General features: G+C 40.2%; 1 pseudogene; it reads right to left on the bottom strand.

Moving 5' to 3' along the window:
- Positions 1-21,800: 21,800 nt before the first annotated feature.
- Positions 21,801-25,057, bottom strand: LOC131765884 (UDP-N-acetylglucosamine--peptide N-acetylglucosaminyltransferase 110 kDa subunit pseudogene; annotated as a pseudogene).
- Between the last annotated feature and the right edge of the window lie 2,060 nt (positions 25,058-27,117).

Raw genomic sequence — 27,117 nt, 5'->3', positions numbered from 1 at the left:
GCAACTAAGCCCATGCACCACAGCTACTGAGCCCGTGCACCCAGAACCCATGCTCTGCAGCAAGAGAAGCCACCTCAATGAGAAGCCCGCGCACCACAACATAGAGTAGCCCTCGCTTGCTACAAATAGAGAAAGCCCACGTGCAGCAAGGAAGACCCAACGCAGCCAAAAATATAAATAAATAAAGCATAAACATTTTTAAAAACACAAAAACACCATCACAGAAATATCCAGAATAATTGACCAAATAACTAGGCATGGTGGCCCAGACAAATTGACATGTAAAATTAACCACCTAAGCCATAGTTTTATCATCTTTTACTGAAAAATTTGACTTATCTGAACTATTTTGATACCTAGAAGATACCTTCTAGATGTAACACCCTCAGTTTTTTACATGGAGGCAGCAGAGGGAAAGAGCCAATCTGCCCAGTCAGATGACACCTAAAGGATAAAATTCTGTCTTCTCTCTCCAGCCCACAAGGATGAATGCCCAAAATACATCACTTATACATGCTTTAGCTAACATAGGATAGGTCTGGAACAGACTATGCTCACAGTAATCTCATGAAATGCTGTTTCATTAAGGAGAGACTTTACTTGCTAAGATTAGAAGCAAAAGAGGGTGGTGGATGAAAAACTGCCCAAGGATATAAGTTCATGCAAGGAAGCAGGAGAGAGAATGGGTATCCGAAGATGTGCTCTCTGAGCCAACACTAATTCCACAGCATCAGGTTGTAATTCAGGGAGTTAAAGTGCTGGGGGTTTCCCCCCTCTTTTTTCCCCCAAAGGGACAAATCAAGCATGCTGACAAAGGAAGAGCATTAGTCACTGCAGATAAATTCCTTTTTAGAGGTGATCTCACAAATGAGTTCGCTCAGTGTAGACTATGATTTGGCTCCAAAAACCATAAGCTAGAGCATTTCATTCCAGGTCCCTCCTCACATATCCATGATAGGTAGAAATTTGGCATCAGTAGTTTTTGAAATCTCCCCAGGTGATTATAATATGCAACCAGGGCTAAGAATCTGGAAATGTAGAGAATTTAAATTGAACTTTAGTTAAACAGTAAAACAAGCTCTGACTCTACTGGCTGGAGCTAGACAAGGGATATGGATTTAGTGCGATGAGAAGGTAAAGAACACCAGGGAGTAAATCAAATGCTTTACACCTGTGCTTAGTTAATTGTTACTCAGATAATTCAGACAATCTTACAGCACCTGAACCCTGAAATTCCTTAGTTGTTTAAAAACATGTAACTCTTCAAGTAACTGAACTCTGAGAATCACGTAAATCATAAAGAAAAAGAAGAAATCTTATTTTTGAAGTAGTTGATTTCATATATACTGTTTCACTTTCATGATATTAACTAGTTATCTTTCTTTCCATTTTATGTTTGAGAAAGTAAGGCTTTAAAAATCTCAGTAATTTTCTCAAGGTCACTTGTTAAGGGTGTGGTAGGCAGCATAATGGCTCCTAAAAATGCCCTCACCCTAATCCCTAGAACCTATTAATATGTTACCTTACGTGGTAAAGAGGACTTTGCAGATATGACTGAAGTTATCGACCTTGAGATAGAAAGATTATCCTGGATTACCTCATGGACCAAATCTAATTCCATGAGTCCTTAAAAGCAGAAAACCATTCCCAACTATAGAAAGAGAAAGAGAGATGTCCTAATAGAAGCAGAAGCAGAGAGATGCAACATTTTGGGTTTTGTAGGTGGAGAAAGGGGACTCTGAGTCAAGGACTACAAGTGACTGCTGGAAGCGGATAAAGGCCAGGGAACAGAAACACCCCTAAGAGCCTCCAGAAAAGAATGTAGCTCTGCCAACGCTTTTTTTTTCTTTTTTAACCATCTATATTGGAGTATAATTGCTTTACAATGGTGTGTTAGTTTCTGCTTCATAACAAAGTGAATCAGCTATACATATACATATATCCCCATATCTCCTCCCTCTTGTGTCTCCCTACCACCCTCCATTCCCTATCCCACCCCTGTAGGTGGACACAAAGCACAGAGCTGATCTCCCTGTGCTTTGCAGCTGCTTCCCACTAGCTATCTATTTTACATTTGGTAGTGTATATATGTCCACGCCACTCTCTCACTTCATCCCAGATTACCCTTCCCCCTCCCTGTGTCCTCAAGTCCACTCTCTATGGCTGTGTCTTTATTTCTTCCCTGTCCCTAGGTTCTTCATAAGCATTTTTTCTTTTTTTTTCTTTTGGTTCCATATATATGTGTTAGCATACGGTATTTGTTTTACTCTTTCTGACTTCACTCTGTATGACTGTCTCTAGGTCAATCCACCTCACTACAAAGAACTCAATTTCATTCTTTTTATGGTTGAGTAATATTCCATTGTATATATGTGCCACATCTTTATCCATTCATCTGTCGATCCTGCCAACACTTTTACTTTACTCAATTGAGACCAATGTCAGACTTATAAGGTAGTAAATTTACGTTGTTTTGAGTCACTAAATTTGTATGAAAGCAATAAAAAACAAATACAGAGGTTCTACAAGAGCCAGGCTATGTATTTATACTTAAGTATTTCTGAAATGAATTTAACCTTGTGATTGACAGCAGTAGCAGCTTCCAAAGGATCCCACCACACACCTGAGGCAAAAGCAGCCTAATACAAAGCAGTGACAGCAGCATGTCACTGCCCCACACTTGGGGTAGAGGGGGACTTGATCTACTGTAGCAGCATCATAACCTGAATGGGAACCCATCTTCCTGTGGCATTAATCCCATCAACATTAGCCTAATCTGCTAGCATCTGCTGTGCCAACAGGCCCAACATATACAAACCCTCCAACTCAGTAGCATTAAGTGAGCCAGGCTCAGTGTTTCCTGAAACTCATATCCAAAGGCACTGGAAAGCCCAGATATCACCTACTGTTATGAAAACATAAAAAAACAATAATAGAAGACTGGGAACTTCAGAAAGAAACGGGGAACAATGGAATGGGTGAAAACAAATGGGGTAAATATAAGAGACTATCATTAGCCTCATGAGTTTCTTAAATTCTATATGATGGTCAAAGCAAAAATTATGACACCATCTGATGTGGTTCTCAATGTAGATAAAGGAAATACTACAGAAAATCATACTTTAAAACTGGGGAGGGCTTCCCTGGTGGCACAGTGGTTGGGAGTCCGCCTGTCGATGCAGGGGACACGGGTTTGTGCCGTGGTCCGGGAAGATCCCACATGTCGCAGAGCGGCTGAGCCCGTGAGCCAAGGCCGCTGAGCCTGCGTGTCTGGAGCCTCTGCTCTGCAACGGGAGAGGCCACAACAGTGAGAGGCCCGCGTACCGCAAAAAAACAAAAAAACAACTGTGGAATATTAAGAGACCTAAATGGAAGTAAAATTTTGAAACTTCAATTGAAGTAATAAAACACTGATTCCAGTAGGCTATGATAAGTTACATATGTATAGTGTAATGCCAAAAGCAACCACTAAGAAAAGTATGCAAACAGCATACACAAATGATTGTAAATAAATTAAATTAAAATGGACTTATTAAAAAATGTTTAGGTTGGGCTTCCCTGGTGGTACAGTGGTTGAGAGTCTGCCTGCCGATGCAGGAGACATGGGTTCATGCACTGGTCCGGGAGGATCCCACATGCCGTGGAGCGTCTGGGCCCATGAGCCATGGCCGCTGAGCCTGCTCATCCGGAGCCTGTGCTCTGCAGGGGGAGAGGCCACAATAGTTAGAGCCCCTGTGTACCGCAAAAAAAAAAAAAGTTTACGTAACCCACAAGATGGCAAAATAAGAGAAACACAGGACTGAGAAACTAAGGTAAAAGACAAAACAAAAGATAAAATGGTAGACCTAATCTTTAACATGGCAATAATTACATTAAATGTAAATGATCTAAATAACCAAATCAAAGACAGAGATTGGAAGAGTAGATTAAAAAATCGCAAGCATGATCCAACTATATACTGTCTATAAAAAGCTTACTTTATTTATTTATTTATTTTTGTGGTACACAGGCCTCTCACTGTCATGGCCTCTCCCGTTGCGGAACACAGGCTCTGGACGCACAGGTTCAGTGGCCATAGCTCACGGTCCCAGCCGTTCCGCGGCATGTGGGATCTTCCCGGACAGGGGCACGAACCCGTGTCCCCTGAATTGGCAGGCGGATTCTCAACCACTGCACCGCCAGGGAAGCCCAGAAGCTTACTTTAAACATCATGATATAGGTAGTTCAAAGAAAAAGGATGAAAATGATATATCATGTGAACGTTAATCAGAAAAAGCAGGAATGGCTATATTAATATCAGATAAAGTAGATTTCAGAGCAAAGGAAATTATTAGGGGCAGAGGGTCATTACATAAAGATAACAGGAATAATCCACCTAGATGACCTAGTGATACTAAATGTGTATGCACCAAACAACAGAACTTCAAGATACGTGATGCAAACACTGAAAAAGGTAGAAGGAGAAAATTTTAAATCCACAATTATTATTTGAGACTTCAACACAGCAATTTATAGAACTACCAGAGAGAAAAATCAGCAAGGATATGGAAGAACTGAAAACATCATCAATCAACAGGATATAACTGACATTTAAAGAACAATAAGAGCAGAATACATATTCAAGTGTCCATGGAACAGTCACTCAAATACCGTATACTGGGTGATAAAAAAAAATGAGCAGATTTTAAAAAATTAAAATCATAGTATGTTCTCTAGCCATAATGGAATCAGACTAGAAATCAATAAAAGAAAGACAACAGGAAAATCTTCAATCACATGAAAACTAAACATCACAATTCCAAATAACTCATGGGTAAAAAAGACAGCATCAAGGAAAAATTTTTAAATGCATAGAATAAAAGAAAATAGAGATATAACAGATCAAAGTTTGTGGAATGAAGTGAAAGCAACGCTGAAAGGGAAGTTTATAGCACTAAATTGAGAAAGAAAATATTTCGAAGCAATAATCTAATTTTCTATATTAAAACACTGAAAAAGGAAGAGGAAAAAACACTAAACAAGCAGAAAGAAGGAAATAATAAGGATGAAACAGAAATCCATGAAACTGAAAACAGCAAAATAGGGGGGAAAAGTCAATGAAACCAAAGGCTGGTTCTTTGAAATAAACAATCTAATCAATAAAGATCTAGAAAGACTGATAAAGATAAAAAGAGAGATGGCACAAATCACAGATATCAGAAATGCAACCAGGGATACCACGACATATCCTGCAGGTTAATAGGGGACAAGTTATTATGAACAAGTCTACACTATAAATTCAAAAATGTAGATGAGGGCTTCCCTGGTGGCGTAGTGGTTGAGAGTCCACCTGCCGATGCAGGGGATAGGGGTTCGTGCCCCGGTCCGGGAAGATCCCACATGCCGCGGAGGCACTGGGCCCGTGAGCCATGGCCGCTGGGCCTGCACGTCCGGAGCCTGTGCTCCACAACGGGAGAGGCCACAACAGTGAGAGGCCCGCGTACCGAAAAAAAAAAAATGTAGATGAAATGGACCAATGCTTCTATACCCCAAACTACCAAAACTCAGCCACGATGAAACAGATAATCTCAATTTTCCTGTCACCATTAGAAACACTGAGTTTTCATTTAAAAACTCCCCAAAGAAATATTCAGGCTTAGATGTTTCACTTTTACCCAGGACTTAGAGAATTAACACCAATTTTACATGATTTGATAAGATACAGAAGTAGAGGGAATAGTTCCTGATTAATTTTATGAAGCCAGTATTACCTTGTTACCAAAACCAGACAGGGATAATATAGAAAGAAGAAAACTACAGACCAATATGTTTTATAAAATTGGCTTTAAAAATCCTCAGCCAAGAGTTGGAAGAGTGAGAACAGCCTGAAGGTGTTAGTGCGCCACGGCTGGCTGGGAGGGAGTTCGGGAGAAGTCTGAAGCTGCCTAAGAGGCAAGTGACCTTTTCTTCCCTCTTTGATTCCTGGGCACGAGGAGAGGGGATTAAGCGCGCCGCTTAAAGGAGCCCCAGAAACGGGCGCAGAGATGCCGAAGAGATAAGAGACTTTTTCTTGCCTCTTTGCTTCCTCGGGCTCGAGGAGAGGGGATTAAGAGCACCGCGTAAAGGAGCTCCAGAAACGGGCGCGAGCCGCGGCTGTTCGCACAGACAGTAGAGACGGGTGTGGGACGCTAAGGTTGCTGCTGCCACCACCAAGAGGCCTGTGTGTGAGCACAGGTCACTCTCCACACCGGCCCTCCTGGGAGCCTGTGCAGCCCGCCACTGCCGGGGTCCCGGGATCCAGGGACAGCTTCCCCGGGAGAACGCGCGGTGCGCCTCGGGCCGGTGCAGCGTCACGCCGGCCTCTGCCGCCGCGGACTCGCCCCGCCCCCGTGCCACTCCCTCCCCCCAGCCTGAGTGAGCCGGAGCCCTCCAATCAGCTGCTCCTTTAACCCCATCCTGTCTGAGCAAAGGGCAGAGGCCCTCAGACGACCTACATGCAGAGGCGGGACCAAGTCCAAAGCTGAACCCCAGGAGCTGTGCGAACAGAGAGGAGAGGGGGAGGTGTCTCCCAGCAGCCTCAGAAGCCGCAGATTAAAGCTCCACAATCAACTTGAAGTGCCCTGCATCTGTGGAAAACCTGAATAGACAACTAATCATCCCAAGTTGAGGAGGTGGACTTTGGGAGCAAGATACACTATTATTTTCCCCTTTTTTTCTTTTGTGAGTGTGTATGTTTGTGCTGCTGTGTGAGATTTTGTCTGTATAGCTTTGCTTTCACCATTTGTCCTAGGGTTAGACCGACCCGTTTTTCTGTTTTGTTTTTAATATAAATTTTTCTTCTTAATAATTATTTTTTATTTTAATAACTATACTTTATTCTACTTTGTCTTCTCCCTTTCTTCCTTTCTTCCTTCCTTTCTTCCCTCCTTCCCTCCCTTCTTCCTTCCTTCCCCCCTTCTTTCCTCCCTTCCTCTCTTCCTTCCTCCCTTTCCTCCTCTCCACCTTCCTTCCTTCCTTGCTTTCGTCCTTCCTTCATTTCTTCCTTCCTTTCTTCCTTCTTTCCCTCCCTCCCTCCTTCCTTCCTTCCTCCCTTTTCTTTCCTTTCTATTTTTTCTCCCTTTTATTTTGAGCCGTGTGGATTAAAGGCTCTTGGCGCCCCAGCCAGGCACCAGGCCTGTGTCTCTGAGTTGGGAGAACCAACCTCAAGACACTAGTCCACAAGAGACCTCCCAGCTCCACGTAATATCAGACGGCGAAAATCTCCCAGAGATCTCCATCTCAACACCAAGACCCAGCTTCACTCAAGGACCAGCAACGAACAGTGCTGGACACCCTATGCCCAACAAAGAGCAAGACAGGTCTACAGCCCCATCCATTAGCAGAGAGGCTGCCTAAAATCATAATAAGGCTACCAACATCCCCAAACACACCACAAGACGTGGACCTGCCCACCAGAAAGACAAGATCCAGCCTCATCCACCAGAACAGACGCACTAGACCTCAACCAGGGAACCTACTCAACCCACTGAACCAACATTAGCCACTGGGGACAGCCACCAAAAACAACGGGAACTACGAACCTGCAGCGTGCAAAAAGGAGACCCCAAACACAGTAAGATAAGTGAAATGAGAAGACAGAAAAACACACAACAGATGAAGGAGCAAGATGAAAAGACACCAGACCTAACAAATGAAGAGGTAATAGCCAGTCTACCTGAAAAAGAATTCAGAATAATGATAGTAAAGATGATTCAAAATCTTGGAAATACAATAGACAAATTGCAAGAAACAGTTAACAAGGACCTAGAAGAAATAAAGAGGAAGCAAGCAATGATGAGCAACACAATAAATGAAATGAAAAATACTCTAGATGGGATCAATAGCAGAATAACTGAGGCAGAAGGACGGATAAGTGACCTGGAAGATAAAATAGTGGAAATAACTACTGCAGAGTAGAATAAAGAAAAAATAATGAAAAGAACTGAGGACAGTCTCAGAGACCTCTGGGACAACATTAAATGCACCAACATTCGAATTATAGGGGTCCCAGAAGAGGAAGAGAAAAAGAAAGGGACTGAGAAAATATTTGAAGAGATTATAGTTGAAAACTTCCCTAATATAGGAAAGGAAATAGTCAATCAAGTCCAGGAAGCACAGAGAGTCCCATACAGGATAAACCCAAGGATGAACACGCCAAGACACATAATAATCAAACTGTCAAAAATTAAATACAAAGAAAACATATTACAAGCAGCAAGGGAAAAACAACAAATAACACACAAGGGAATCCCCATAAGGTTAACATCTGATCTTTCAGCAGAAACTCTACAAGCCAGAAGGGAGTGGCAGGACATATTTAAAGTGATGAAGGAAAAAAACCTACAACTAAGATTACTCTACCCAGCAAGGATCTCATTCAGATTTGATGGAGAAATTAAAACCTTTACAGACAAGCAAAAGCTGAGAGAGTTCAGCACCACCAAACCAGCTCTACAACAAATCCTAAAGGAACTTCTCTAGGCAAGAAACACAAGAGAAGGAAAAGACCTACAACAACAACCCAAACCAATTAAGTAAATGGTAATAGGAACATACATATCGATAATTACCTTAAATGTAAATGGATTAAATGCTCCCACCAAATGACACAAATTGGCTGAATGGATACAAAAACAAGACCCATATATATGCTGTCTACAAGAGACCCACTTCAAACCTAGGGACACATACAGACTGAAAGTAAGGGGATGGAAAAAGATATTCCATGCAAATGGATATCAGAAGAAAGCTGGAGTAGCAATTCTCATATCAGACAAAATAGACTTTAAAATAAAGACTATTACAAGAGACAAAGAAGGACACTACATAATGATGAAGGGATCAATCCAAGAAGAAGATATAACAATTGTAAATATTTATGCACCCAACATAGGAGCACCTCAATACATAAGGCAAATACTAACAGCCTTAAAAGGGGAAATCTACAGTAACACAATTATAGTAGGGGACTTTAACACCCCACTTTCACCAATGGACAGATCATCTAAAATGAAAATAAATAAGGAAACACAAGCTTTAAATGATACATTACACAAGATGGACTTAATTGATATTTATAGGACATTCCATCCCAAAACAACAGAATACACATTTTTCTCAAGTGCTCATGGAACATTCTCCAGGATCGATCATGTATTGGGTCACAAATCTAGCATTGGCAAATTTAAGAAAATTGAAATCATATCAAGTATCTTTTCCGACCACAATGCTATGAGACTAGATATCAATTACAGGAAAAGATCTGTAAAAAATACAAACACATGGAGGCTAAACAATACACTACTTAATAACGAAGTGATCACTGAAGAAATCAAAGAGGAAATCAAAAAATACTTAGAAACAAATGACAATGGAGACACGACGACCCAAAACCTATGGGATAGAGCAAAAGCAGTTCTAAGAGGGAAGTTTATAGCAATGCAATCATACCTTAAGAAACAGGAAACATCTCGAATAAACAACCTAACTTTACAATTAAAGCAATTAGAGAAAGAAGAACAAAAAAACCCCAAATTTAGCAGAAGGAAAGAAATCATAAAGATCAGATCAGAAATAAATGAAAAAGAAATGAAGGAAACAATAGCAAAGATCAATAAAAGTAAAAGCTGGTTCTTTGAGAAGATAAATAAAATTGATAAACCATTAGCCAGACTCATCAAGAATAAAAGGGAGAAGACTCAAATCAATAGAATTAGAAATGAAAAAGGAGATGTAACAACGGACACTGCAGAAATACAAAAGATTATTAGAGATTACTACAAGCAACTGTATGGCAATAAAATGGACAACCTGGAAGAAATGGACAAATTCTTAGAAATGCACAAGCTGCCGAGACTGAACCAGGAAGAAATAGAAAATATGAACAGACCAATCACAAGCACTGAAATTGAAACTGTGATTAAAAATCTTCCAGCAAACAAAAGCCCAGGACCAGATGGCTTCACAGGCGAATTCTATCAAACATTTAGAGAAGAGCTAACACCTATCCTTCTCAAGCTCTTCCAAAAGGTAGCAGAGGGAGGAACACTCCCAAACTCATTCTATGAGGCCACCATCACCCTGATACCAAAACCAGACAAAGACGTCACAAAGAAAGAAAACTACAGGCCAATATCACTGATGAACATAGATGCAAAAATCCTCAACAAAATATTAGCAAACAAAATCCAACAGCACATTAAAAGGATCATACACCATGATCAAGTGGGGTTTATTCCAGGAATGCAAGGATTCTTCAATATACGCAAATCAATCAACGTGATACACCATATCAACAAACTGAAAGAGAAAAACCATATGATCATCTCAATAGATGCAGAGAAAGCTTTTGACAAAATTCAACACTCATTTATGATAAAAACACTGCAGAAAGTAGGCATAGAGGGAACGTTCCTCAACATAATAAAGGCCATATGTGACAAACCCACAGCTAGCATCGTTCTCAATGGTGAAAAACTGAAACCATTTCCACTAAGATTAGGAATAAGAAAAGGTTGCCCACTCTCACCACTCTTATTCAACCTAGTTTTGGAAGTTCTAGCCACAGCAATCAGAGAAAAAAAAGAAATAAAAGGAATCCAAATAGGAAAAGAAGAAGTAAAGCTGTCACTGTTTGCATATGACATGATACTATACATAGAGAATCCTAAGGATGCTACCAGAAAACTACAAGAGCTAATCAATGAATTTGGTAAAGTTGCAGGATACAAAATTAATGCACAGAAATCTCTGGCATTCTTATACACTAATGATGAAAAATCTGAGCGTGAATTTAAGAAAACACTCCCATTTACCATTGCAACAAAAATAATAAAATATCTAGGAATAAACCTACCTAAGGAGACAAAAGACTTGTATGCAGAAAACTATAAGACACTGATGAAAGAAATTAAAGATGATACAAATAGGTGGAGAAATATACCATGTTCTTGGATTGGAAGAATCAACATTGTGAAAATGACTCTACTACCCAAAGCAATCTACAGATTCAATGCTATCCCTATCAAATTACCACTGGCATTTTTTACAGAACTAGAACAAAACATTTCACAATTTGTATGGAAACACAAAAGACCCCGAATAGCCAAAGCAATCTTGAGAACGAAAAATGGAGCTGGAGGAATTAGGCTCCCTGACTTCAGACTCTACTACAAGGCTAGAGTAATCAAGAAAGTATGGTACTGGCCCCCAAACAGAAATACAGATCAATGGAACAGGATAGAAAGCCCAGAGATAAACCCACACACATATGGTCACCTTATCTTTGATAAAGGAGGGAAGGATATACAGTGGAGAAAAGACAGCCTCTTCAATAAGTGGTGCTGGGAAAACTGGACAGCTACCTTTAAAAGTATGAAATTAGAACACTCCCTAACACCACACACAAAAATAAACTCAAAATGGGTTAAAGACCGAAATGTAAGGCCAGACACTATCAAACTCTTAGAAGAAAACATAGGCAGAACACTCTATGACATAAATCACAGCAAGATCCTTTTTGACCCATCTCCTAGAGAAATGGAAATCAAAACAAAAATAAACAAATGGGACCTAATAAAACTTAAAAGCTTTTGCACAGCAAAAGATACTATAAACAAGACCAAAAGACAACCCTCAGAATGGGAGAAAATATTTGCAAATGAAGCAACTGACAAAGGATTAATATCCAAAATTTATAAGCAACTCATGCAGCTCAATAACAAAAAAACAAACAACCCAATCCAAAAATGGGCAGAAGAACTAAATAGACATTTCTCCAAAGAAGATACACAGATTGCTAACAAACACATGAAAGAATGCTCAACATCATTAATCATTAGAGAAATGCAAATCAAAACTACAATGAGATATCATCTCACACCAGTCAGATTGGTCATCATCAAAAACTCTAGAAACAATAAATGCTGGAGAGGGTGTGGAGAAAAGGGAACCCTCTTGCACTGCTGGTGGGAATGTAAGTTGATACAGCCACTATGGAGAACAGTATGGAGGTTCCTTAAAAAACTAAAAATAGAACTACCATACGACCCAGCAATCCCACTACTCGGCATATACCCTGAGAAAACCATAATTCAAAAAGAGTCATGTACCAAAATGTTTATCGCAGCTCTATTTATGATAGCCAGGACATGAAAGCAACCTAAGTGTCCATCAACAGATGAATGGATAAAGAAGATGTGGCACATATATACAATGGAATATTACTCAGCCATAAAAAGAAATGAAACTGAGTTATTTATAATGAGGTGGATGGACCTGGAGTCTGTCATACAGAGTGAAGTAAGTAAGAAGGAGAAAAACAAATACTGTATGCTAACACATATATATGGACTCTAAGGGAAAAAAATGTCATGAAGAGATTAGTGGTAGGACAGGAATAAAACACAGACTTTCTAGAGCATGGACTTGAGGATATGGGGAGGGGGAAGGTTGGCTGTGATGAAGTGGGAGAGTGGCAGGGACATATATACACTACCAAATGTAAATTAGATAGCTAGTGGGAAGCTGCCACATAGCACAGGGAGATCACCTCTGTGCTTTGTGACCACCTAGAGGGGTGGGATAGGGAGGGTGGGAGAGAGGGTGATGCAAGAGGAAAGAGATGTGGGAACATATGTATATGTATAACTGATTCACTTTGTTGTAAAGGAAGAAATAATACACTATTGTAAAACACTTATACTCCAATAAAGATGTTTTAAAAAAAATCCTCAGCCAAATATTAGCAAATTAAATCCAGAAATATATAAAAAGAATAATATACCATGACCAAGTGGTATTTATTCCAGTTATGCAAAGTTGGTTAAATACTTGAAAATCAAACAATGTAATCCACCATATCCAATAGATTAAGGGGGAAAAGTCATGTGAGCCTATCCATTAATGCAGAGAAAGCATTTGACAAAATCCAATCCCATTCATGATTTTAAAAAAAGAAGAAAAAAAAAAACTCCAAGCAAACTAGGAACAGAAAAGGAACATACTGAAACTCATAAAGATGATCTACAAACAACCTATACCGACATTATATTTAACTGTGAAAGACTGAATGCTTTCTCTGTAAGATCAGAAACAAGGCACCAATATCTGCTCTCACCACTTTTATTAAATATATTACTGGAGGATCTAGTAAGAAAATAAAGCAAAAATAAATAAATACATAAATTTAAAAGTTAAATTTTTAAAAAGTTTATTTAAAAGATAAAAGGACTATTCCTACTATGTTGAATAGGAAGGAATATATCCTAGTGAATGTTGAATAGTAATATATCCTATTATATTAAGGAAAAGTAAAACTGTCTGTATCTGAAGATGAGATGATAATCTAAATGGAGAAAAGACCAAGGAAAAGACGAAAAGATTGAGAAATAATATTAGTTTGTAAATGTTTTAGAGTACAAAATCAACACAATTTTATCAAATTATATATTAATAACATGTGTAAAAGCTTAAATAAAAATATGTGATGCCACTTACAACTGACCTAAATAAATACTTAAATATAAGCCCAATAAGACATTTATAGGACCTCTATACTGAAAATTACAAAATGCTGATGAAGAAAAATTTAAAAGTCCCAAACAAATAGGGAGACATACCTTGTTCATGGATTAGAAAACACAACATAATTAAGATGTAAATTCTCCCCAAGTTAAAGGCTTTACACAATTACTCTTAAAATGCCCTCAAGGTTTTTGTGGATATAGACAAGCTTATTCTAAGATTTATATATTAAGAAGAGGCTGAAGAATAGCTTAAACAATTTGTAAAGGAAGATTAAAATGGGAGGAATTAATCTACCCAATTTCAAGATTTTGCAGTAATGATGGAGGGTAGATACATAGATCAATGGAATGGATAGAGAACCCAGAAATAGACTGACATAAATACATTTAACTTGTTTTTGACAGCAGTGCAAAAGCTGTCAAGAAAGAATAGACTTTTCAAAAAATGGTACTGAAACAGTTGGACATCCCTCGACAAAAACAAACAAACAAAAAATGAACCTTAACCTAAACCTCCACACCTTACACAAAAATTAAATCAAAGTGGATCATAATTTTAAATGTGAAAGCAGGACATTTTTAGAAAAAAAATAGGAGAAAATCTTTGACATCTAGAACTAGGTGAATAATTCTTAGACTTGACACCGAAAGTATGATCAATAAAAGCAAAAACTGATAAATTGGATCTCATCAAAATGAGTTAAAAATGCTTCATAGAAGATCCTTTTAAGTGGATGAAAACTCAAGTTACACAGTGGGAAAACATATTTGAAAATCCCATATGAGACAAATGACTTGTATCTATAATATACAAAGAACTCTCCAGACAACTTAAAAAAATCCAACTAGAAAATAGGCAAAAGACAGGAACAGACATTTCACAGAAGAGAATATACACATGGCATAGAAGCACATGAAAAGATGTTCAACATCATTAGACATTAAGGAAATGCAAATTAAGACCATAATGAGATATCAGAGAATAACTAAAATTAAAGTATAGTGACAACATCAAATGCTGGCAAGTACGTGGAAAAATTATATCACATCACTGGTGGGAAAATAAAATGGTATAGCCACTCTGAGAAACAGCTTGACAGTCTCTTTTAATCCTAAAAATAGATTCACCCTACAATGCAGTAAATGTACTCTTGAGCATTTATCCAAAAGAAACAAAAACTTAATTAAGTTCTCACAGAAACTTACATATAAATGTTCATAGCAGTTTTATTTATAATAGCCCAAAACTGGCAACTATCCAAATGTCTTTCAATGGATGAATGTGGAAACAAATTGTGATAAAATCTTATGACAGAATACTACCGAGCAACATAAAGGAACAAATTATTAATATTTGCAAAAGCTGAAATGAACTTCAAGGGAATGATGCCGAGGGAAAAATTTAAAAGGCCAATCTCCGAAGATTAAGTAATTCATGATTATGTTTACATATTATTCTTAAAATAACAAAACTCTGAAGATGGAGAACAGATTAGAAGATGCCAAGGGTTAGAGATGGGGGTAGAAGGTACAGCGGGGAAACTTTGTAAGGTTTTTGTGGTCCCAGGACAAATAATACAGCAATCTTGGTTTTAATCCCTAAAGATTTTTAAAAGCAATTCCTAATAAGAGGTGTCCAGATATTTAGCAATGGCAGCAGATCAGAGGTATAGCTCCCCAACATGACAACTTCAAAAGAGATCATACTAATTCAATGCATATGTTAATTTTAAAAAGGCCAGTCACAATACTTAAACGGTATATATCTTAATGATATTATTCTAAGTATCCAGCTATACCAGATGGACTAGCAGGATTTTCTGTACATTCAATCTTATTTAAGACAGTAAATCTTATAATAAGACAGTTAAAAAAAGAAAAAGAAAAAAAAACCCTCATCTACAGTTGCATATTCTCATAGGAAGATGAGGTGAAAATATGTAGCAGCGGTTCAAAAGCTTAAGCAGTGGCACCTAAATTTGGCTGCACATTAGAATCATCTGAAGCACTTTTTAAAAACCCTCACACCGACGGTTGGTCATCCTAGACCAATAAAATCATTTTAAATCTCCTCAGACGATGCCAATGTCTAGCCAGAACTGAGAACCAGTGGACTAAGCAGAAGGGGATGTTTCTACAAAGATTTCTTAACAGTAAGTCCTTTCACCCAATCAGATTTACCTCTCCGCAAAGGGGTAAAGGCTAGATGTTGTCCATACTTGCTTAGCTTTAATTAGCGCTTGTGACTTGCCCAAAACCTAGATCATGTTTCCCCTAAATTTCATGTTATTCCCTAAGTTTTTCAAACCCAGGGCTAAGGGGTTTGCTAGGATGAGATTTAAGTGCTCACACAGGGGAAGTCCCTGGCAAACCAGGACAGCGGTCACTCTACGTTGAAATGTAAAGCATCCTAAATAACCCTGCCACTGCTCCCAGATACTAGTCTGTGCCAACCAGTGGAGAAAAGGCATTCTCCATTACTACCACGGCATATGCTGCTGTACTTGCCTTGGCTAGTCCCTATCTTTTCCAGGCGCCACGCCCCTTCACCTGCTGGTGGACGCTTTGGCCAGCTGACAATGCAGATATTCTCAAACTTTAAGTGAATAAAAGTCATCTGGAGGGCCTGTTAGAACAGAGATCACTGAGCCCCACCAGAGCTGCTGATTCCACAGGGCTGGGACAGGGCCCTAAAACTTGAATATCTAACACATTATCAGGGGACGCTGGTAAAGCTGGTCAGGTTGTTACCAACTGCAGATTCGTGTGTCTGAAGCACAGTGAGGCCAAACAAACCTAAAGGTTGGAGTCTGGAGCAGAGAAAGGTTTGCTGCAGGATCAAGCAAGGAGAGGGGTTGGCCCGTGTTCCAAAAAACCCTGAAATCTCCAAAGGATTTCAGCAAAGCATTTTTAAAGGCCAGGTGAGGAAGGGACATCCCAGGGAATGTGGTTTCCTCGTGCACAATCCTCTGATTGGTCGATGTTGAGGCCACAGGGCAGGTAACATTATCCATCCTTAGGTGTCAGAAGGTCTGCGGGTTACGTGCTCATGATCATCAAGGAGTTAATTTCTTCCATTGGGTGGTGGTTTTTAGCAGCTGAAAACCCAAGAAATATGCCTGAGATACTATTATCTGAGTACTCCAGAGAGGAACTACAGCAGAGGATATGGGGGATGGGTCTGTCTTAGGAAGGCCCCATAGGGTACTGCTTGGTTACAAGGGGACCATACTTTGAGAACCACTGCTCTAGTGGCTTGGAATGTTAAGAAAGTAATGGAAGAATCCCTTCCCAGATCTAGATTCTAGTATCGCCAGCTATTTTGGTGGGGGGAAGGGTAAGTTTTGTCCTTGCTTGGACTTCTTGTTCATTTATATCAAAGCCTATTTGAGGCATTGCGCTCGGCGGTCCTGCAGATCTGTCTTTTGCTTCAACAGTGTTTGGAATGAACAGACCCAGGGATGCTCTTTGCTCCAGCCCCTGACCACCCTCCTACTTTTCTTCCAGTAGCAACCTTTAGAATCAAGCCACTCGCCTATCCTTAGCCTCCAGCACAGGCCAACACCGTTTTTTGAGCTTAGCTCCTTATCACTGATCAACCACGAGTTCCCAGCTTCTTCAGAATTATTCCATCGAGGTGGACGCCGCCGTCCACTGCTTGTTCAACATGCATCTGTGGACACTTACCTCTCTCTGAGCTTCTATTTCGACAGCAACAATGGGACTCTGGACAGTGTGGGCCACATTTGGCGCCAGCTGGCTGAGGAGAAGTGTGAGGGCGCCCAGCGTCTCTTGAAAATGCAAAACTAGCGCTGCGGCCGCGCCCTCTTCCAGGATGCGCGGAAGCCTTCTCAACATGAGTGGGGTAAAACCCAGGACGCTGTGGAAGCCGCCATTCTTAGGGAGAAAAACCTGAACCAGGCACTATCGGATCTGCGCGCCCCGGGTTCTGCCCGCGCGGACTCCCACCTCTGTGACTTCCTGGAGAGCCGCTTCCTGGAGGAGCAGGTGAAACTCTTCAAGAAGATGGGCGACCACCTGACCAATCTCCGCAGGCTGGCTGGTCCGCAGGCTGTGCTGGGCGAGTATCTCTTTGAAAGGCTCACCCTCGAGCACAAACAGGAGTCTCTGAAGTCCAGCGGCCTCTGAGGAGCCCCTCTGGAGTCAGAGCTTCCGCCTGAAGCCCCGCTCTGCAGCCACTAGGCAGATTTGTAACTGCCCTGGAGCCCTCTCCCAAGCCTTGGACCAAATGGAAACAATAACGCTTTTTGCAGAAGAAAAAAAAAAAAAGCCTATTTGAAACACAAACAGAATTAAGAGAAAAAAAGAAATATATATACATATATATATATATATATATATATTCATGTTCTCTTAACATATGAATTACCCCCACTTTATCTGTGTGAAATCAGTTTGTTCCCGTTATTGGACTGGTTCTCAAGCTTTGCTGCTCAGTTGAATTACCTAAAGAGCTTTTAAGAAAAACATTGGCGTCTGGGTCCCAGCCCCAGAGGTTTTGATTCAGTAGGTCTAGGGAGGAGCCTGGGCACGGGGAGGTCTCAGAGTTTCCCAGGTGATTCTAATGTACAGCAACTTTGTGAACAACCTCTTGGCTTCAATCCAGCTAGTGATCAGATATTATATCTAAGACACATGGGCTAGTGCGTGAGCTCTGTTGCTAGGTGTATTCCATTTTCTTTCTCCTGGAAGATTCGTGCCAGGGAAAATGATTGATAGTTGTGTTACTTCTCGGAAATGGATTGAAATTTCCAATTAGCATGAACAGGGGAGGGTGAATGGGTGAATGCAATAAGGTGTATCGTTTACGTATTGCCCTATGTGTATGGCTAGAAGCTTTTGCAACTGAGGTCTGCCCTACTTTTCATGCTAATGGTAATGCTTGTCCTCCTAATGCAGCTGTAAACTTTATAAGCCCATAGGTAGACAGCATCACAATATATTTACCTCTCCCCACTGGCCCACTCTCAAGCTCCACTCCCCTTCCCCAATACACAAATGTACATCAATGCGCTTGAGACCAATATCAACATATTGACCTTCAATTCTTCTACTTTGCAGCTTCCCTCTTATCAGGAGATGTCAGCATTTAGTGCAAGGGCAAATGCTTGCCTCTTGGTGAGTAATGTAGACAATGCCTCCAAGAGACAAATAGCCCTTAGGGAGGGGGAAAAAGTCTTTCAAAAAGGTTGACGCCCAGAGGAGGCGTTTTCAGTCATCTCAGCTTAGAGGTCAAGTATCCAAAATAAAAAAGGTTAAAAAAAAGAAGAAGAAGAAAGCAAGGAAGAAAAGAATTTTCTTATCTCATAGTAAAAAGGCAGTTTTCCTTTTAAAAAAAAGACTTAAGCCTTAAATTTTCTTTCCTAATCAAAATGTGCTTTTCCGTCTTTAGACTATTCCTCTTATATCCTGTATTATTCATGATGTTTAATTCTTGAAATAGCACATGGCTGAAAACAGAAGCTAACCTCTTGTCCACTATGAATTAAATCTTCTTTTCCTAGGACCCGTCTACAATGTACAATTTGGGGTTTGCCAACATAAGTATTTTCTCTGAAATAAGTTACAGCATTTTGCCTTTTCAGTATATAGTTATACAATATATTGTTAACACAACATAGTTAATATAGTCAACATAGTCAATACAACTATAACGCACATGATATGATGCCACTTTGGTGATTTTCTTCATCCATGTAATTCTGAAATTTGACAGTATAGTTTTCATTTTCTAATGAGCTAAGTATTACCTTTGCAAGGATAGAAAAATAAAATAAATTCATAATATTCTTGTGTGGTTTGTCCCTGGGGTGGATTACCATAATGGGGGGACATTTGAGCCTTTCCCCAAGTCATTAGAAAACCTCTAGCGAGCAGCCCCTTGTCCTCTCCAGGGAGTGGGGGGAAAGGATCTTTAATCATAATAGTCCTGGGAGGAGAAATCTCAGAAATAAGACATCTGCTTCTTTGCCTTGTTGTTTCGCAGAACAGCAAAGATTGCTTTAGCAGATTCTACTGCCATATGTGTACAATAAGTAAATGAACATAAAATTGAAAGAACGCATAAAAGAAGGATAAACCCACCCAGCTTAACAAATCCACTCTCACCTGCTGTGCCCTGAAACATTAAAGAATCATGGGATCATAAGGATTAATAAAATAACAGTCTCTGTTAACAATATTGACAGAAGGTAAAAGGATAATTTGTCTGATGTGGGACCAACAGCTTAACTGCTTAATTCTTTTTTTTAAGGGCAAATCATTAATTTATTGTTTAAAGATTGCAAGACAATATCTGAATTTCAGTAGCACAATTTAAATGTTTTACTTTTTGATAAAGCAGAGTATAATAGAAAAAACAATTAGTTTCCAGTAATATCTATATCTCTATTCAGAATTAAGTCTTCCACAGACATGTTACCTGGAAACAAAACCCAGTTGCAATAAGCAAAGCTTCAACCAGAGTGGCTACTTTTTGGGCCAGGGGAAAGGTTCATCCCTATAGGAGGATGATGTGCTATGTAAAATGGCTGTAAGGTCACAGCCTTGAGGGCATTGGAAGTCTATTATCCTATTCCACATTAAGTAGTTTGGTAAACTTCAAACGTCCGTTCATCTGCAACCAAGCTGGCAACCTTTAATTGATATTTCAAGCAGGTAAAAAATAAATTAAAAGAAATCCCTACATTGACGTTCCTTGATTTACACTGTTAAATGGTTCATTAACATGTAATTTTGTTTAAGGATTACATTTGAGACTCCTTGCTCAGATTTTGGTTCACAGCACAAATCTTTCAGAAATTCAAGTTCTTATTAATCAATAATTTGTCAGCTAGGATACATTCAGGCAACAGCTGCAACTACAGAACAGGTACACTGCCTCAGTGCTTTGGAAAGACATAATCTAGAACACTACTAGCAGACAAAAATATCTGTTACTAGATGGCATATGTGCAGTACAGCAAGACAAAAACATATATTCATATGTTGGCTTGTTTAAGCCTCAAGCCCTCAATCCTTTGTTGAAATACAATAATTTCATTCCTATGGTTTTCAATACCCAAAACTCAACCTCCAGGAGGGCTAAAGTCTAATTTGTACTCCAAACCAAGTAGCAGTGCATTTCGCTACTGCTGAGGCTGAATCCATAAAGACTTCAAGACCACGTCCAGAAGACAAGTTATTATATATAATACCCTAAAAGTTCTGAAACATAATTATCATATACATAGCTGGTCCTTCAGAGCTTTTTACCTATAACATGTTTTTTGGTGACAGTTATTTAATGTACTGGAGATAACTGTGACTTACTGATCAAATATTTGAATACTTACACTTACCTGGGATTTCATTTCTGCTGAAAGCAAAAGGAAGAACAGGACTCACTTAAGAAAAAAACAAACTTTAGAAATGAAAGTAAAAATCTTATCACACACTGTCACTTTTGGAAGCAGCATAGAGGGGCAGTCAACGGTAAAACACTGGTGAAATAGGTAAAAACTCTAGGCCAAAAATCCATTATTATTATCATCAGTGACAGTACCACAACTGTGCCCTTCATAATTAATCATCACCCCTAAGAATCTTCATTTGGCACCAGATGATGTGTTTAATAGAAACACTCTGGGAGGTTTTGAATCAGACTTGTTTTTTTGTTAGCCCAAGTTACAGGACAATTTTTAAAGTGGGGGGAAGGGAAGAAGGAAACGGACCAGAAAACGAATTTAAGCCATCATCTAGAAACCAACAGAGCACTGATAGTTCCAAACATTATGTCAAACACTAAAATGACTGATCCTGGTTCAAGTGGTTTATAAAACCTATAAAAAGACTACACCAGCAAAGTCCCCATTTATCTGTAGAGCTCAGAAACTAAAACAAGGAATATTTTAGCTTAAAACCTTATCTCAAGAGAATCATATACACTTCACATGAATAAAAATACCTGAAACCAAAGATTTTTAAAAGCTCCAATACCCAAAATATAAAGAAAAAAATTAATTCAAAAGACTCAATCAATCCATGATAATCACAAAACGGCTGGGCAATCTCTATCTCCCTTCCACACTTACCATCCATCCCATGGAAGACCAAGGGAGATGAGACCTTCCAGACTTATGCAACACCTGGCTGCTGCAAAATTCTCTGGAGACGCCTTGTGGAACAGTAGCTTCCCATCTCTTGTGTCTCTCCCTATCATGATCATGCAGGAAGCAAGTCTGGCTGTGCTATTTCTTATCATCGTCTGTCACCCATGTGCAACATGATATTGTACAGATAAGTAAAAAGTAGTTCCCTTTCCCCCAGAAGGTTGAGGCTCAGGTACAGGGGTAATTCTCCTGTGCACACAGTCATTATTTAGGCCGACTCAGTGACTTCAACAGGCTTAACCATGTGATCAGGTTTGTTGCCAGCTGCATAATGCTCCCACATCTGTAGATAGAGCCGCTCTAGTTCCGTTGTGTTTTGTTTGGTGTTGAACAGAGGGCTAGATATTCTCTGCTTCCAGAATTTGCCACGAATTTTCTTCAGGTATTCTAGATCAGTTCCCAGTTTCACAGCTATGTCTTCATAGTCTTGTCTATTTTTAGCAATAAGCTAAGGACAGCCTAAACAAGTGAGATGGGAAGCTGCAACTTGGGAAGCAAGAGTCTCTCCTGGCATAATCACCATGGGTGTCCCTGCCCAAAGGACATCCATCCCTGTGGTGTGTCCATTACAGACTGGAGTGTTCAAGCAGACATCAGCCAGCTGTCCTCTCCGAACATGTTCCTCTTTAGGAGCAACAGGTGAAAAAATGATACGGTTCTGGGGAAGGCCCATATATTGTGCGTACTGTTGCATATTAGGTTCTCCTACTGTTGGAAAACGCAACAGCCACAGTACACTATTGGGAACACGCTTCAGAATACTTGCCCACATCTGCAAAGTAGGTGGGTCAATTTTATATAACTGATTAAAGTTACAGTACACAATGGCATCTTCCGATAACCCGTACTGAGAACGTGTGGTTACTATAATGGTACGGGGAACCTCCTCTCCAGTAGCAGCCTTATTGTTGATCTGGGTAGTTGCCAGTCCACTGCTAATACTGAATCCATTAATTGTTATCTGAATTTGTCCTCTGTTAATCATTTCAATAACTGCTTCTGCAATAGTATTCATAGGAATGACAGGCATATTAAGAGCTGTATTACTGCTGTCTGCGTTGTCTTCTCCATCAGGACATTTCATCCTGACTATTTTCACATCTGGTAGACTATCAAGAAATGCTTTGAGGTCGATGCCATTCAGCACAATCCGATTGTCATAAATGTGCCCATTGGACTTAAAATCGATGACTGCTTTTTTCTTCAGGTGAGGGAACATATGATCATGATCACCAATAAAGAAAGTACGGGGCATATAAGCCAGTTTCTCAGAATACTGCTCAGCAACTTCAGCAGGTGAAGTTTCCAGATCAGTGATGATATAATCCATGAAAAGCACGCCACTAGTCCCAGGGTACCCCAGCCACATTGCTTGAATAGGAGCTGGCCTGAGAGCAAAGAGTTCATTTCGAGCACCCTTGGTATAACCATTCATATTTACAAGGATGTGTATACCATCTTGATGGATGCGATCAGCTGCTTTTCCATCACATGGAATCTGAGAAAGATCAATGAAATGATGGGCTTCTGACATCACCTTCATTCGGAAGTTTGTGCCATCATCTGGGCTCAGGGCATAACAGAATACCTCAAATTTATCAGGATTGTGCATGCCTGGAATAGACTGCATAAGATGAGAAGTAGAATGATTCCCAAAGTCAGAACTCACGTATCCTACACGCAGTCGACCACCACTGAGCTTCAAATCTTTTGGATGTTCATACGATGGTTTATGAAGGACATTTATATTATCCAAACAGACGTTCCCATGCCTCTCAGCAATAGCCTTCCTGAAGCCATGAGAAAGAGGATACAACATACTATGATGAGGTTGCACAGAAGGCAACCTATTCTTCTCTAACTGGTCAGCCACAATGCCGACCAACTTCTTCATTCGCTCATCATAGTCTGTCCAATCACAGACAGTCTGCAGGCAATGAGCCAAATTACAATAAGCGTCAGGAAAATCAGGTTTAAGCTTCAGAGCAGTGCGATAAGAAGCAATTGCTTCTGGAATATTCCCTGAATCCTTGTGAATGGCAGCCAGATTGCTGTGGGCATCCGCAAATGCAGGGTTAATCTGAATGGCACGAATATAACACTGCAAGGCTCCCTGGACATCCTGCATCTCCATTAGAGTGTTTCCCATATTATAGTAGGCATCAGCAAAGGTAGGACTGATTCGAATAGCCTCCTGATAATGCATCAGAGCTTCCTGAAGTTCTCCCTTCGGCCGCAATACACTTGCTAAATTTGAATGGGCAGCAGCAAACTCTGGGAAGACTTCTAATGCTTTACGATACAATCAAACTGCCTCTTCAATGTTGCCCTGTTCTCGTTTGATATTGGCTAGGTTATTCAGAGAGTCTGCATGGGTGGGACACAGCCGGAGAGCTGTATTATAACAATCTTCTGCTTCGGCAACACTGCCCTTCTCCTTGAGAGCGTTGGCTAGGTTGCAGTAAGCATCAGGGACATGTGGTTGCAATTCAATAGCTCGCCTGTAGGTGTCTATTGCCAGATCTATCAGGCCTTGCTCATAGTATGCACGAGCCAGGTTGCCATGTACCACTGCATGATTTGGACTCAAGCTTAGGGCAAAAAGGTAAGCTGCCACAGCTCTGTCAAAAATCTGTGCCTCTTTCAAGACATTTCCTAAATTGATATAAGCATCCAGGAAATGGGGGTCAAGGGTGACAGCCTTTTCAAAGTGATGAATTGCAAGCCAAATCTCCCCTTGCGCATTGAAAACACAGCCAAGATTACTCCAAGTTACTGCAAAGTTCGGTTGGGTCTCAATTGCTTTCAGATAACATGCCTTGGCTCCTTCCAAGCGACCCAGGGCTTTGAGCAGGTTCCCCAGGTCACTGCGAACACAGTACAAATCAGGATTGTACTGAAGAGCAGAGACGTAAGCTTGTACTGCCCCTTCTATGTCGCCTGCTGCTACAAAGCAGCTGCCAGGTTAATATAACCATCGATGGAATCTGGTTTGAGACGCAATGCATACCGGTAATGCTCAATTGCTTCCTGCAACTGCCTTCCTTCCTTGTACACATTCCCCAAATTCGAATAGGCTTCTGCCAGAAGAGGGTTCTGTTTAACTGCCAGAGTACTAAAGTGGGCAGATCTGTCCAGCCTTCTACACTGGAAGTGTATAGATGAAAGTAATAAAAGTACCTCAGTATTGTCTGGCTCTTGTCTCCAGAGCTGCATGCAGTATCTCTCAGCTGCCTCAAAATCTCCTGCCTGATATTCTCGATGTGCCAACTCAGCTAACCCTTGGAAGGTTAGTTTCGTTGGCTCTGTGCTGTCGGCCATGTTGCCCATGGAAGACGCCATCTGGAGCTTCTGGAGGGAGAGAGAAAAGGGGGTCATTGAGTCCCGCTGCCGCCACTACTGGCAAGAGTGTTTCTAGAGGGAGCAAATACGAGGGCAGCAGCCATACCACTGCTTTGGCAGGCTTAAGCGGCGGCAACAGTTACAGGCACCGAACCTTAGGAACTCTGGTTGGCCATCTACCTCTCACGGTCTTGAAATCTTAATTCTTAACCCTGCCCTCTTCCACCATTTTTCTCCTAATCAGGGAATAAAAATTACCTATACATTTGCCTTAGAAGAACTCAAAAGTCAGTAGTCCAAACACTTTTAAAAATTGTGTTTTCTGTCCAGTTGGAAATGAAATACATTATTGAATTTTCTTCATCATTCATATAGTCAATGTGGAAAACATTAGGGCCATGAATTTCAATACAGTAAGACCAGAAAATTTCAAATTGGCCTTCCCAAACCACTAATAAGTAACCTATATTTTATATAATGCTAAAATCTTAGAGACTGAGCTTGATATTTATAAAGTTCTGAAAACATTAGCTGATTTCTCCTCATCATATTTCTCATGTCTCATACCTGAGTATTACTTTCTAAAAAAATAAATTTATTTATTTACTTTTTTTTCTTTTTTCTTTGCGGTACTTGGGCCTTTCACCACTGTGGCCTCTCCGTTGCAGAGCACAGGCTGCGGACGCACAGGCTCAGTGGCCATGGCTCACCGGCCCAGCCGCTCTGCGGCATGTGGGATCTTCCCGGACCGAGGCACGAACCCGTGTCCCCTGCATCGGCAGGCGGACTCGCAAACACTGCGCCACCAGGGAGGCCCAGTAGTTAATTTTTAAATGTCATTTTTCTAGATTTTGTGACACCTATAGTATTGATATTTGAAAGCATTTAAAAAATTGTAATTTGAAGATTTGCTACTTCCAGGTAGAATAAAATATTTTGAAGCAAAACAACATTTCCACTGAGAAAAACAAAAAAAGCCAAATAAAATAGACAGCATTCAATCAAAAAGTTCTAGACATACCAAGAGATAGAATCATGACAAAAATTCTAAGAAAAGAACAGATAATACAAAAATATTTTATAAGATATTGTGTATCTTTATCAGGAAAAGTCTTTATCAAGAAAAGACTTTAAAATCATCAGAATTAATATTATGTTTTATTTATTTGTATATTTTATTTATATATAGATATTTATATATTTATATAAAGAACTTAAAGATAAAGCCCTAGTTAAGGCAGTGACAATAGCAGTAGCAGTGGCAGTGAAAAGAAATTCTTATATTCAAGCATATTTTCTCAGTAAAAGTCCAAGATCAAATGTCTGACTGCATACATGGGATGGATAGACAGAGTGGGAAAAATCAAAGTTGACTATAGAGGTTCTAGTGAAGATTGGGTTGCCATCACCCAACCCAAAGGGTTGCAGTCATCCGCAAGGTCTAGGAGACTCAAAAGGAAGGTCATGGTCAGAGGAAAAGTTAATTGGTGGGAAAATAAGACTCCCAGTCTCTCTATCTCTTTATACCAGTTTTTTTTTTTTTTTTTTTTTTTTTTTTTTTTTTTTTTTTTTTTTTTTTTTTTTTGTGGTATGCGGGCCTCTCACTGTTGTGGCCTCTCCCGTTGCGGGGCACAGGCTCCGGATGCGCAGGCTCAGCGGCCATGGCTCACAGGCCCAGCCGCTTCGCGGCATGTGGGATCTTCCCGGACCGGGGCACGAACCCGTATCCCCTGCATCGGCAGGCGGATTCTCAACCACTGCGCCACCAGGGAAGCCCTATACCAGTTTTTTTTTAACATCTTTATTGGAGTATAATTGCTTTACAATGGTGTGTTAGTTTCTGCTTTATAACAAAGTAAATCAGTTATACATATACATATGTCCCCATATCTCTTCCCTCTTGCATCTCCCTCCCTCCCACCCTCTCTATCCCACCCCTCTAGGTGGTCACAAGCACCGAGCTGATCTCCCTGTGCTATGCGGCTGCTTCCCACTAGCTATCTATTCCTTATACCAGTTTTGTTTTTCTGCTCATATACGTCGCAGCATTTCATTCAAGG

This window comes from Kogia breviceps, chromosome 11 (assembly GCF_026419965.1).
Source record: "Kogia breviceps isolate mKogBre1 chromosome 11, mKogBre1 haplotype 1, whole genome shotgun sequence".
NCBI lineage: Eukaryota > Metazoa > Chordata > Mammalia > Artiodactyla > Physeteridae > Kogia > Kogia breviceps.
The sequence above is the reverse complement of the archived record's forward strand: the minus strand, read 5'-3'. Positions and strand labels throughout refer to the sequence as shown.